Source organism: Canis lupus, chromosome X, assembly GCF_011100685.1.
Source record: "Canis lupus familiaris isolate Mischka breed German Shepherd chromosome X, alternate assembly UU_Cfam_GSD_1.0, whole genome shotgun sequence".
Classification (NCBI taxonomy): Eukaryota; Metazoa; Chordata; class Mammalia; order Carnivora; family Canidae; genus Canis; species Canis lupus.
The window spans coordinates 5,212,907-5,227,874 of record NC_049260.1 but is presented as its reverse complement, the minus strand read 5'-3'; the positions used below and the strand labels follow the sequence as shown (position 1 = coordinate 5,227,874).

Genomic DNA, 14,968 nt, shown 5'->3' with positions numbered 1-14,968 from the left:
CTTTTAACTATTCCTGTAAACATTTTTTTACTTTATTTTAGAAAAATGAGACGTAGTTTGGTTTATCTTGTGTTATATTCAACATTTCTCAAAGCAGGACACAAAAGTAACATTGAAAGGAGGTAATTTTTACTGACTTGTTTTAGATAAAATTACTATTTTTCCTCAAACTATGATTTTTATTTTTTATTTTTTAAAAAAGATTTTATTTATTCATTCATGAGCTACACAGAGAGAGGGAGAGAGAGGCAGAGACACACAGGCAGAGGGATAAGCAGGCTCCACGCAGGGAGCCGGACATGGGACTTGATCCCAGGACCCCAGGACCGTGCCCTGGGGCGAAAGCAGGTGCAAAACCGCTGAGCCACCCAGGGATCCCCAAACTATGATTTTTAAGTGGAATAAGCATTCTGATCCTTGTTGGACATGTTCTTAAAATGAGTACATTTCTTTTTAATTTTATTCCCACATCAATGTTTATCACAAATATGTGAAGGTATATTAAAACATTTAATGACGTTTGAAAGTCTATTTAAAATAGGGAGACTATGAATCCCAGAGATGTGGATTTTATATTAATAGGAATTGCCTCCCAGCTCATAATAGATTGATACTATTTTTCGATTGAGGATTGAAAGTACATTTTAAAAGGAGAATGGAAAGTATCTGTCTACAGCACATAGTATGGGTGAACAGAAATTGGGGGTTGGAGGATTTTTCTCAAGTCATGAAGTCACATGTGACACAATCTGCCCATATTTACAAAAAACAAACAAACAAACACAGAGACAGAGAGAGAAGAGAAGGATCCAGGTAATACCCATTTATTTCAAATACAACAGCCTATCGACGGACGAAGCCTGTACATCTACATCTGGAACCTTCAGCGTAAGTATGCACCCTGCACTAAATTCTGAATTTCAGACCCTCTCCCCTTTCATAAGTGACTTAGGATTTGGGCTGTCCAGCAATCCCCAGCCTCTCATTGTCAGAGAGATAAGGACGCGTGGTGTTCTGCTTGTAACTTCACTACCACGTGGCATGATACAACCATCCGAGCTTTAGACCAACACCTGCCAAACACCCCCATATTTACTAGCCAGCAGGCACAAATCTGCCAAACTGTGCCAGTAGCCGAGCTGACGCATCTCCTGCTGCCGCTCAGTACTCAAAGCAATACTTGGCTACAAAGATTCAGCGCCAGCCACACACCGGGATCGTCTGTGTAGGATTCCAGCAGGAAGCAGAAGTCACAGAAACAAGTGGTCTTCCACAACCCAAGCACTGAGCTCAGGACCGCAGGCTGCTGCGAGTGGGGGCGTATGGGGGGCGCGGGGGGCCAGCTCCTCATGCACCCAGTGGCGGCTATCCTAACCAACACCATGCATTCCATAATCACGCTCTTGTTTCGTTTCTGGTATCGCTGATGTTCTTTAAGAAATTAACTGCTTGATTTTAAGTAATCTTAGGTAGCACCACTTAGGTGATAAGTAACCACGTATGGACTGTGGATTCCTGGTGGGGTCCTTCTGTCGCAACCCACCCTTGACCTGTGAATGGTGGATGAATGTCCTTCAGATGTTAATTAACCATGAGCTGTATAGCGATTGTATTTTTTTTATAGAAAGTTATAGACAATATAAAATTTCTGTAATATAGACACAGCCCTGGGAGTGGAAATTCCCTATTTCTACGAATGGGGGATTTAAAACTAGCAACCAGAAAATAGATGTTATGCACTTGGAACATACGCTTCCCCTTCTTTATTTTACAGGGCTTCCCATCCGAGCATATTCTGCTGTTCCCACTGCTGTGCTGGTTGGGATAACACAACGTTGGAAATTACATAAATGCCATGGTTATATGATTAGGACATCTTTGTAAAAAGTGTGATTTCCAGCTATAAAACAGGAGGAACAGCTAAGTACAAAGACAAAAAAGGAGATGGCCAAAACATTTCAGGTGAAAAGAATCTCAAAACAGCACATATTTTAGGGGGTCGGGCAGGAGACATGAAGAGATGCAGAAAGGGGAAGGCAGGGTCATGACTTCTCAATTTCTATCTCTTTACCATTTTTGAACTTTTCCAGAAATGTGTTACAATGTGTTTAGCTCTGTTTTTAATCTGTAATATATTAAAGACAATGTTTTTTCTTCTGTGTTAACAATTTTAGGAGATCAGTAAAAAGTTAAATGGAGATGTTTCCCTCAAGACGCGAACAATTTGTTACATGCAGGTATTAAAAGAATTTAAGGGAATGTGTAAATATTGAAACCAAGACTAATGGTTGTGTTAAGGAAAAAACCAGGTGAGAGAGAGAGAGAAAAGAAAGATTCATGTGACCTGAGTGATAAATCATTTGTGGAGGAGGTGAGACCCCAAACTGGGTGGAATTCTGGGGGAAAACTTTAGTTAACACATGAAAACATCTAAGAAAAAAAATGTTTTTTTTTCTATATATTTCTGAGAAAAGGGACAGATAGCATTGTTTTAATAGGATTAAAATTGACAGAGTTTTATCACAGACCTCAAATTAACCAGTCTGAGACACAGCATTTACCTTGCCAAAATGGCTCTCTGGCTGTTTTGATATAAACCACCACCACATACATACCCATTCACCAAAAGTCATCATTAGTCCAATCAGCTATTACCCGAATGGGGCTGAGGAAGCCAAGGGCACAGGAAGCAAGTGGGTCTTGAACACACACAAAGGTGGAATTCAGCAGCACGGAGACCCCAGAGCAGCTCCCTCCAAGATACCTACAGGCTTATGAACACAGGTGTACTGAAGGCCCGATCAAGCAAGTAGGATTATAATGGCAAAAATAAGCAGTAGCTGCTAGCAAACAGGAAAAAAAAAAAAAAAAAAAATCAGGTCACAGAGAAGTTCTTGTCCCCCCATGTTCTCTTCCCATTTATTTTTCTTTTTTAAAAAAGATTTTATTTATTTACTTATGAGAGACACAGGCAGAGGGAGAAGCAGGCTTCCTGTGGGGAGCCTGATGTGGGACTTGATCCTGAGACCCCGGGATCATGCCCGAGCTGAAGGCAGGCGCTAAACCACTGAGCCACCCAGGGGCCCCATCTGCCCATTTCTAAACTGTTCAAGTTGGGTAACATCTCAGCCTCCATCAGTACAGGACTCGTCATGCCTCCAGAGGAAATACACTCACGAAGACGGTTATCTGTCCACCAAGGATCCTTAACGTAGAGCAGATGTGTTTAAATCTCTCTCGCTCTGGCTAATACCGCCAGGAACGTTAAAGCTCTGTTTAATAAGGAACATCAAATACTTCAATAGGCAGTTGGGATTTTCCCTCCCATTTATTAAGGCACATAAATCACCTTGAAAGGAACAGTGCTTGGTTACCTCTTTATTTTTAATATGTTTGCTGAGAGAGATAAACCATGGCCATCAAAACAGACATTGGTCCACTTCTGCACAAGATGAAAAGTTTGTAATTTTGAGAGTTCTCCATGTGTTGGGATTTCACGGTGCTGTGGATGTCAAACATGTTCCCCTGAACACTGATGCAATGTGGTGCAATCGGGTGGACCCTGGACATCAGGAGCATTATTTTTGTCATGTTACCAATTTCCCTTTGACCTCTTACTCTTTCTCTGTGCACATTTCAGAAAATGGAGACAATAGGATTAACGAAGAAGTACAGTTTAAACAGCAGCAATATTTCTTGGATGGGATTTAGCTTTCAACAGGTATGAATATCAATACTGCAGTAACAGGAGTAAAATTTCTTAGATCAGTGATTCCCAAGATGTGGTCCATGGACAAGCATCGCCATCACCTAGGGATCATTCAACACTGGGAAGGAATCTTTGTGTCCCACCCAAACCTACTGATGTGGGGAGTCTGTAGGTGAGGCCGGTTCTATTCCAGGAAGAGACCCTTCCTGGAATGGGGACCTAAGTGGGACCTGACCTGGGGAAGTGACCCTCTCTGTTTGATTTTCACGTGTGACAAAGTTCAAGAACTACTGTCCTCGATGTGAATCAGGATCGTCAAGTCTTTAAGAAAGGACTCTCCATGGGGCACCGGGGGGGCTCAGTCGGTTAAGTGTATGACTCAGGTCATGATCTCAGGTCGGGCCCTGCCCCGTGGGGGGCTCCATGCTGAGTGTGGAGCCTGCTTGGGACTCCCTCCCCACCCCCCAACTCATGCTTTTTCTCGCTCTCTTGAGGGGGGAAAAAGACCTTCCACTACAATACAATATTTTCAGAAATACACAGTGCCATTTCTGTAGTATTTTTATTTCATAGCTACAACTCATTTTCTATCAAAGAGACAGTATTCTTCTAAATATAATGACAAATTATATATTTTAATTGACAAATATTGACATAGAAATAGTGATAGGCTAGTGGTTATCTAATGATTTCAATATGACAAACTATACAACTTTTCTTTCTGGAAAGCGTCAATCGGAAAAGGACAAACATATGGTCCATTCATTTGGGGAATATAAAAATTAGTGAAAGGGAATAAAGGAAAAGGAGAGAAAATGAGTGAAAATATCAGTGAGGGTGACAAACCATGAGAAACTCCTAATTCTGGGAAATGAACAAGGGGTAGTGGGAGAGGAGGTGGGCGGGGGGTTGGGGTGACTGGGCGATGGGCACTGAGGGGGGCACTTGGGATGAGCACTGGGTGTTATGCTAAATGTTGGCAAATTGAACTTCAATTAAAAAAATTTAAAAATTTAAAAAACTAAAAAAAAAAGCTTCTCTGAAGAACTCACAAAATGGATGAACAACGGAAAAGACTTGCCCTGCGTCAGGAGAACAATGAGTGCGCACGGATCTCTGCCATCCTGAATGCTGGCTTACTGCGGTGAAGCCTCACTAAACGCCTAGGATATGGATACTCATAGTATTTGCATTCGACCCAGAAGAACTGAGCTCCGCTGGTTAGCTAGCCCACCCGAGGGCACGGGGCCAGCGAAGTGGATTTCACAGCTCCGACTCTAAAGCCTATGCTTCCCTCTCTGCAGCTGCACCGTTCATCATCATGACTACACCTGTGTCCTTCCTGGTTAAAGGTGACAGTCTTTTTCCCCTCCCTTTACCTGTTTTGCAAAAAGTCAACCTCATTGTCCCCATTCTGATTCAAAGCACTATGGCCACAATCACAATGCAGCTTCCCAGCAGCTCTCAAGGATGAGGTTTATGTGTGAAAAGAGGCCCTTTGGGGGCACCTGGGTGGCTCAGAGGTTGAGCGTCTGCCTTCAGCTCAGGTTGTGATCCCAGGGTCCTGGATCGAGTCCCGCATCAGGTCTCTGCATGGAGCCTGTTTCTCCCTCTGCCTGTGTCTCTGCCTCTGTATGTGTGTGTGTCATGAATAAATAAATAAAATCTTAAACAAACAAAAAAACCCAATAGAGGCTCTTGTAAACTAGGGCTAAGTGGGACCTGACCTGGGGAAGTGAGGATGGGAAGTACGGCCTCCCTCTTCTCTGACTGGGGCAAGACATCTATGCCCACTTGGCTCATATGATGCTCTTCTAAGCACGGCCTGGCTGGGAAGGTGGCTCTGCTTGGAGGTGGCATCTCTTTTAAGATGTCACTTCTCCTTAGTTGCCTGCTAGCACCCTTTCCTAAGTATCTACTAATACAAAGAGGGAAATTCAGTTTATTCTAGAAGTATAAAAAGCCACTCAGATAGGGTAGGAGAGTTTGTTTATTGAGATGAGAGTGTGAGCAGGGGTCAGAGGGAGACGGAGAGAATCTTAAAATAGGCTCCACATTCAGTGTGGAGCCTGACATGGGGCTTGATCTCATGATCCTGGGATCACAACCTGAACCAAAATCAAGATCAGATGCTCAATAGACTAAGCCCTCCAGGCACCCTAATATAAGAGTTTACATAAAGAATTAATTTAAATGATGGAACTCAGAACATTTGTAGGCATGTGACTTTCATAGTTTATATTTAAACAACTGGATAGTTTAATTTAAACTGTATATGAAGTAATATAGTTTATGTTTAAACTGTGTATGTCTGTGAGAGAGAGTATTTTGCGTAAGAGGAGATATGGCCAAAATATACAACACTAGGAATAGTTAATTTTTCTGTCTTAATGTTTGTAATACGCTCAAGGATGCTTGATCTGCTCCTTTCAACGTAATCCAGATTTATTTCATTTACGTGGCTTTTACAGCAATTGGTGAGCCACTAGAAAGGTTTCCTAGAAAGGTCTGGGTGGGACCTAAGAACTTTACTCCAGGTTTCCACCCTGAGGTGGGGCCATCCATATCTTTCACCTGCACCAACACAGCCATCTGTTCATGGTTCTGTCTTTGTCGCCTCATCCAACCTATCCTCTGCCCTGAAGTCAGAGCAAACGTGTTCAAATGGAAGCCAAATCTTATTCTCTCTCTCCTCAAAGCCTCCCATGAAAGTCAAAGTCCTTAAAAAGGACTCGTGCTCGTACCTGGGCTGGCCCTCCCTCCACCTCCTCCTTTGTCCTCTTTCTCTGCCTTGAACACATCCATCCTGGCCCATGTCTTTCTGTTCCTGGACAACTGTGAATTACTAAGTCTCCATGCCCCCCATCCCACCTTCTTCACTCTCCAACCAGCCTCCTTTACGGTGCTAGATCTCCCCACCACCTGGGACGCTGTGTCTCCATTTGCCTGCTTTTCCCCTTTAATGCAGCATCCAGTAACAAGGACAGTGGGGAAGCATGGAGAACAGTGCCTTGCCCATAAGAGGCTCTCAGTAAATATCTGCACCCCACGAATGGATACATGTGAGAAATATCTAGAAGACCTCAACAGAAATGAACCCAAACCCCACCAACATTTTAAGCACTGAGCTAAGACCTGTCACTGCAGGAAGGCAGGCCATCACACTGAGGTTTACATATCATTTGAGATTGTTCCAAACGGTAGCAGACAGACACCTCTCACTCACTCAAGCCTGGGAAGGTGGACACAGCATTTCCACAATCGTCTGGTGGCCCGAGCCTGTGCTCAGCAGCAAGCATGCCCGGCCCTGGTTCTAGCATCCCACAACTGCTTCCTCTCTTCACTTCTGGTCCTCAGAACACAATTATTTGTGTTTGCATCGGAAAAAAAAAGGAAAAAAAAAAAAAAAAAAGGACCCCATTATTAACAATCGCAAAAGCTGACATGAAGGTGAAGAGGATGCCTTCACGAGGTCTTCTCTTTCTGCAAAGAATTCTACTCTCCCCGCCCAGATATTTCTATTGTCCCATATTCATTGAAAAGGGGTCAGATACTGAATTTTGATCAAATATTTATTGAGGAAAAAATATTTTTAAATAATCCTAAAATCTACAAAAGATCTCAAATAGCCAAAGCAATCTTGAAAAAATAATGAAATTGGACGTATCACAATCCCAGATTTCAAGATATACTGCAAAGTTATGGGCACAAAAATAGATACATAGATCACTGGAACAGAATAGGGAGCCCAGAAATAAACCCACGATTATATAGTAAATTAATCTTCAACAAAGGAGGCAAGACTATCCAATGGGAAAGACAGTCTCTTTAACAAATGATGTTGGGAAAACTGGACAGCCAGATGCAAAAGAACAAAGTTGGAACACATTCTTTCACCATACACAAAAATAGACCACAAAAATAAAAATAAACTAGGGATGCCTGGGTGGCTCAGTGGTTGAATGTCTGCCTTCAGCTCAGGGCATGATTGCAGGGTCCTGGGATCGAGTCCCACATCAGGCTCCCCACCAGAAGCCTGCTTCTCCTTCTGCCTGTGTCTCTGCCTCTCTGTGTCTCTCATGAATAAATAAATAAAATCTTTAAAAACACCAAAAAACCCTCCTGAATGGGAGATGTTTGCAACTGACATATCTCATAAAAGGTTAGTAGCCAAAATATAGAAAGAACTTGTACAACTCAACACATAACCTCCCCAAATAATCCAATTGAAAATAGGCAGAAGACATGAACAGACATTTCTTTCTCCAAAGAAGACATTCAGATGGCCAATAGACACAAAAAGGGTGCTCAACCTCGCTCATCACCAAGGAAATGAAAATCAAAACAAACCACAATGTGATAACACCTCACACCTGTCAGAATTGGTAAATTAAAAACACAAGAAAAAACAAGTGTTGCTGAGGATGTGGAGAAAAAGGAATCCTCTTGCACTGCTGGTGGGAATGCAAACAGGTGCAGCCACTGTGGAAGACTGTGGAGGTTCCTCAAAACATTACAAAAAAAAAATAACTCTAGGATCTAGTAGTTCTACTGGATATTTATCCAAAGAGTATGAAACACTAATTTGAAAAGATATACTCACCCCTATGTTTACTGCAGTATTATTTACAACAGGCAGGATGCTGAAGCAGACCAAGTAGCCACCAACAAATGAATGGGTAGAGAAAATGCAGTATACACACACACACACACTCACACACACACTCACATACACAATGGAGTTTTATTCAGCCATAAAAAAGAATGAAGTCTTGTTATTTGCAAAAACACAGGTGGAGCTAGGGAGTATAATGCTAAGTGAAACAAGTCAGTCCAAGAAAGACAAATATCATATGTGTAATGTAAGCAACAAAACACACCAACAAAGAAAAGAGACAAACCAAGAAACAGACTCTTAATTACAGAGAACACACCGATGGTCATTAGAGGGCAGGTGAGAGAGGGGATGTGAGATTCGGGTGATGGGGATTAAGGAAGGCACCTGTGTGATGAGCGGTGAGTCATGTATAGAACTATTGGATCACTAGATAGTACACCTGAGACTAACATAAAACTGTATGATAACTATACTGGAATTAAATTTAAAACAAAACAAAAAAGAAATATATTTTGCATGTTTTCGTTAACTTGTCACAGCAGAATTTCAAACATTTCTTTGAGGTCGTGGGAAGGGGTAGCATTTTGCAATTCTAGGAGGCTATAAGGTTATTTAAAGAACTGTGTCCACAAAGAATGGGCAAATGCCCAAGGGCACTGAACGTGTGACTGGGAATAAAGGATGACAAGAGCATTTCAAATGTTTATAGTTCATCTGATCAGTGGATGTAATAATTTCATTTCTGGTTTCAAAATAGATGGATGAGCCGTGTATTTTTTTCCTGGAACTATCTGGCCAATTGGTTTAAGTGATTTTAACACAAAACTGATTTAAGAAGAAGAATGTGAGGATGTTTCTGCCTAACTGAATTATTCTGGGAACTTCCTCCCACCTTCCTAAGAGGAACTGTTCAGACTTGATTTGCTCTCCATCCCTTGGAGATCTATTTTACTTTGCTCTGCACCCATCAAATCTTTCTACCTCACTCCAACTGGCACCACATCCACATCAATTTAACACACATTTCAAGGTCTACTGTGAGCATGAGATGATTGTAGTGTCACTCTATAGAGTTTTCCATTATAGTGGTAATTAGGAAACTCTGACCATGGGATGGTCTTAGTTAGTGCCACTCTACAGAGCCTTCAATTATAGTGGTCAGTAGGATGAAAAGCAAAATCTCACTAAACAATGCAAATAGCTATAGATCCATGATGTCAAATGTCAATAGATACAGAAAAATGGGTTGAAAAAATATGTTTTATCCAGAGGATACCGAACATTTTGGATTCTGACTGTAGCATTAAAAAAATAAAAGAACATAGAAGGATCCTCCTTCTATATTGTTCCTTCTGAAATCACTGATGGTCAGTTGCTCTGGTCAATGAAACCTCAGCAGAGCTGTTGGCAATACTCCCTTGGGTGCTGAGGTTTACAACACCTGTCAGCTTCATTCTGAGGATGCTATTTGACACCCTACACTGTAAGGACAGCCGAGGCTGTGAAATCTTAAGGGAAACAAAAAAAACAATACAAAATAAAATTTTTCATCTTTTATTTTTATTTTATTTTATTTATTTATTCATGAGAGAGAGAGAGAGAGAGAGAGAGAGGCAGAGGCAGAAGCAGGCTCCATGCATGGAGCCCGACGTGGGACTTGATCCCGGGTTTCCAGGACCAGGCCCTGGGCTGAAGGTGGTGCTAAACCGCCAAGTCACTCAGGCTGCCCAATTTTTTCATCTTTTAAAAAAATTATTGTTGGCTTATCTTATCAATACGTTTCTTTCTTTCTTTTTCTTTTTCTTTCTTTCTTTCTTTCCTTTTTTAATTTTTTTTTTAATTTTTATTTATTTATGATAGTCACAGAGAGAGAGAGAGAGGCAGAGACACAGGCAGAGAGAGAAGCAGGCTCCATGCACCGGGAGCCCGATGTGGGATTCGATCCCGGGTCTCCAGGATCGCGCCCCGGGCCAAAGGCAGGCGCCAAACCGCTGCGCCACCCAGGGATCCCTCCTTTTTAAATTTTTTTTAGCATTTTGGGTATGTCAAGTTATTTTACAATTTCCTATTTTCACTCGGTTTTCCATCCAATTTGTTCTGGCCCATTGCCCCAGGCCTGGAAGCATTACGCATGCTTTGCCGATGTTCCCAGGATAGTTCTCAGTGGAGATGACTGATCAACAACACACTGACATGGAAGGTGAGCCCAGGACATGTGACTGAAGCTCTATGTCTAAAAAATTTAACGTCTTGCTGCAACATTGGTACAAACTTCACTTCCTTATCCGAATGACTTAGTATCTACTGCACGGTCTCATGGATGAGTGGCAGCCCAGCGACAGGTAAATGGGCCAACAAAAGTGCATGCTTTATATTTTTACTCATTCTATTTTCTGATTGCTATAATAAGTCACTTGGCTTGAACCCGAGCCCAACATGCTAACTTTGTTTGCTATGTTCTTATCAAAATGCAAAAGCAAGACAAGGTGACTTTTCCATGTGAGTGAAGGAAGTACACTTCCTCAGATTGCACTCGGAAGCCAGGTCTTCTTCTATTATTCGAGTCAGGTCAAAATCCCTGCAGGAGTATGGGTACACAAGGCACGATACGGCTTTTCAGTGTTAGTTTATTCTACTTTTGTATGTCTTCCATGCCAGTGAGCAACAGGTAATGATTTGCACTTCACTTGATCACAGTACTTCCTCTCTCAAAGAATCATTGCAATAGAAACAAATATATGTCTAAACTCTCTGGAATTCTGCTCTGACCAGAAGTGAATAGAAAAGGTTTACAAGGCTTACTTAGTATACGAATGTACAGTTGACCCTGAACAACACGGTTTTGAGCTGCCTGGGTCCACTGGTACATGGATATATATAAATGTGCTTTCTCTTCCTCATGATTTTTGTAATCACATTTTCCTTTCTCCAGCTTACTTTAATGTAAGGATACAGTATATACACATAGGATATAAAATACCCATTCATACACTACTTATGTTATCAGTAACGTTGATAACATAAGAGAGCTATTAGTGACTAAGTTTTGGGGGAGTCAAAGTTATACACAGATTTTGGACTGTAAGGGGTGGTCAGCGTTCCTAGCCCCAAATTGTTCAAGGGTCAACTATAACCTGGCTAGGTGAAAGTGATGAATAAATGCAGTTTTATGGAGTGTAACCTTGGATTGTTGGGGAAATGGCCCTATTGTTTGTAAATGCATAGGGATGGGTAGTTTTCTCAAGCACTGAGAGGAGCAGGGGGGCTTGGCAGAAAAAAAAAAAAAAGCAGAGTTCAAGGGAACTGGGAGTACTTTCTCAGGGGGGGGGGGGAAAGGCTATTCTCCAGCTGGGAAGCATTTCCTTTCCTGGACATGGATTTAGGTTGCATTGACTTTAAGAATTGTTGATCTTTGGAAAGTGTGTATATGTGTACTTGATCTTTCATTTTCTAATAATTATCCTCTTGAAGACCAAGAAGATCAAAGAGCAGAATATTCCCCTCCCAGTGACACAGAGACCATCAAGGGACCTAACCATGGAGTATCTCAGCACTTGCTGGAGCTGTCCTGTCCAGTCCTATGGCCACTACACACACGCGACAACTTATATTCAAATCAATTCCAATGCAATAGAATGAGAGGCTCGCTTCTGTCACACTAGCCACATTCTAAGTGCTCAACAGCCGAGTGAGGGTAGTAGCCACCATAGTGGCGAGCACAGGATTTTAAAGCATTGCCATCATCGTAACAATTTCCATCCGACAGTGTGGTCCTGGACTGTTCTCGGGAGTGGGGATGCCTTGCCCCTTCTGCTAACACTGGCATAACCCAATAACTCAAGCCTTTGGAAAGGCAGTGTTTGGAGGGAATGGACTCAATGGACTGCACTTAAAGGAAGGGAAGGGGAGTCAGCCTGAAGGGGTGGTTATGGTGATGCTGAGCTGAGGTCGAGATCTGTAAATGAGGAGTCAGGTTACTCTCTCTCATCTGTCCTTTCTCATCTATTATCTCTCTCTTTTCATTTCTCTGTCTCAGTAGTTTCTACCTTTTGTTTTCACATCAGTTCTTTTACCTGGTCTCTCTCTCCCCAGGTTTAAAGAAAAAACAGGTACTCTCTGGGATTATTGCACATGGTTAGAACTGGAATAAACCAAACAGTGATGCCATGTACTTTTGTTTTCTTCCCTTTTCTTTTCGGGGAAGGTTTATTGATCTTTTTTGTCATTTAAATGAACTCCAGGTGCCTGGGTGGCTCAGTGGTTGAGCGGCTGCCTTTGGCTCAGGGCGTGATCGCAGAGTTCCAGGATCAAGTCCCGCATCGGGCTCCTTGGGAGCAGCCTGTTTCTCCCTCTGCCTCTCTTTCTCTCTGTCTCTCTGATGAATAAATAAATAAAATCTTTAAAAAAAACTAACTCCAGGTATTCCAAAGTCTATTTTACATAACTTTGTTGGGGAATTGAGAGAGGAAGTACGATGTTCGTACTGTGTGCTACAGAGGTGAGGAGTGATTGCAGTGACAGAGCCAAGAAAGGATACCGGTAGATGAGCATTTAGCTGCACAGGATATATTCAAAATATTATTTTTGGAGGAAGGGTTGGGAATGCAATTTTCTATTTTAATAAAGTACATTTTATTTCAAAATAAATGTTTTGGCTCAGCCTTTTCTCCTTCAGTTTCATTATGCAAAAAGTGGAAGGACAATTACCTGTGCTAATTTCCAATTTTCTTCTTATATCCCACTTGTTTGGAAGACTTTTAATGAGAGTTACCGTTGGAATAAGATCCTCACTTTATCTTGTTTCTTTTTATTCTTATTCTAAAGAATTTAGATATATAAAAAAATATTCCTAAAATGTTTATTGGAGGATACAACTTTCTTGGTATTATTTCTTGGAGTTTTATTCACCAAATATTTTCATGATACATTATGAGTTATGGACACTGAATTCCTCAGTCAAGATGAAGGATCAGAATTATGTTACTGGTCTTCATTTCAGGATTACACGAATCATAATACGTTTCTGTTCATTTGTTTTAATGCATAAACTGCCCTCGGGGGGAAGCCTTAGACCAGTTCAATTCTTCCATCTTGGACTACTTTCCTCACTTTTGCTGATGGACAGCCAATCCCTGCAGTTAGCCATATTCTTTTTCTAACTGGGAAAGTGAACCTGACTGCAATCTCACTCCACCAGCCTGGGAGATGTGGCCTAAGAACAGTTTGATTTTTTCCTCATTCCCAGACAGTTCTCAAAGAAAGGGAAGACAAAGTAGAGGGGATAGGATAGGTTCAGGTAGTTTGGGGTTAGAGCATCAGAAGTGTTGATGGAAAGACCTCATTAGGGGATCCCTGGGTGGCTCAGCAGTTTAGTGCCTGCCTTCGGCTCAGGTCGTGATCCTGGAGACCTGGGATCGGGTCCCGCATCAGGATCCCTGCATGAAGCCTGCTTCTCCCTCTGCCTGTGTTTCTGTCTCTCTCTGTGTGTCTCTCATGAATAAATAAATAAAATCTTTTTTTAAAAAAAAGAAAGATATCATTATTTTAATGCACAATCATACTGCAGGATGCTCCTGTTGGTTTTATCAAATATTCTATTTCAAAGGACACATATGCAAAACGAGTGTGAGGCAGTGCCAATGCAGTTGACCCATCTCACCTTTAAGGATTCAGATCCCACTGTGTGCCTACACATTTTAACCTCAAATATTTAGAAGTTAGCAATCCCTTTGGTATCACTCCAGTTTCCTTTTCTATAGCTAAATTTAAGAAAAATGCATTAATTCATTGTACTTAAAAAGCATGATCCTTAGAAATTATTTCTATCTGCATCTCTGTCTTACTGCCCACACTCGTATCCATGTGTGAGCAAGGCCTGGAATGACATCCTCTAGACATTGCCATGGATTGTGTCTCAGGTGAATTTTGGGTGCATCACTGCAACGTTTTATTTCCCTAGTACTTAAAAATTCACAGAACTGCATAATTCTTATATAAGCAATAGGGTTATATGATGTTAGACCTTTTGCTTGACTTATACTTTTTTCTTTAAATCACAAATCTTTATGTAGAAGATATCTTTGCATTTGAATCTTGGTCTACATTTTTAAAACTGTGTGATAGGCCAGATTCCTAGATATGGAATCCCATAGGCAAATATAGAATACATTTAAGACACCTGCTATACTCCTTTCCAGATATGTGCCTTCCTCACTACACATCTGTTTTCTTGCATTTAAGAGCTACTGATCTAAATCTCTCTCCTAAAATAATAATGCTGCTTGAATCAGAGGACAAAAAAATGCAAAATACAACTGCCTTTAATTTTCTGTTTTTCTAAAGATGAGTTGATGATGCGACTTGACAACCGAGATCTGGAAAAACAGGTAAGGGGGCAACGCATGATTTTGGATACTCCTCCCTGAGTGGAGCTCTGACTCCAAAATATGAACCGTGGGTCCCTAATGCCATTACTTTATCACCTCTCCAGAGACTGCTTCTACCTAAACAATATATGAAAACATGTGGAGATCACACTGTTTTAAAACATTATCACTAACCCCCCTCCACAACCCTTATCACTTAAAATACTGGACTAACCAATTATGTACCAGATGTCCTTTTCACGTGTCATAAAATCA

The 14,968-nt window shown here is 41.4% G+C and overlaps 2 long non-coding RNA genes across 4 annotated transcripts in view; one reads left to right on the top strand and one right to left on the bottom strand.

The window, feature by feature from the left end:
- LOC111094756 overlaps nt 1-14,968 on the bottom strand; it is a 178,197-nt gene that overhangs the window by 64,255 nt on the left and 98,974 nt on the right. The window lies entirely within an intron of this gene.
- LOC119878050 lies at nt 1,731-3,944 on the top strand. The gene is made up of 3 exons (XR_005386103.1): nt 1,731-1,962; nt 2,175-2,237; nt 3,641-3,944. It is a non-coding gene; the product is annotated as an uncharacterized LOC119878050 (long non-coding RNA).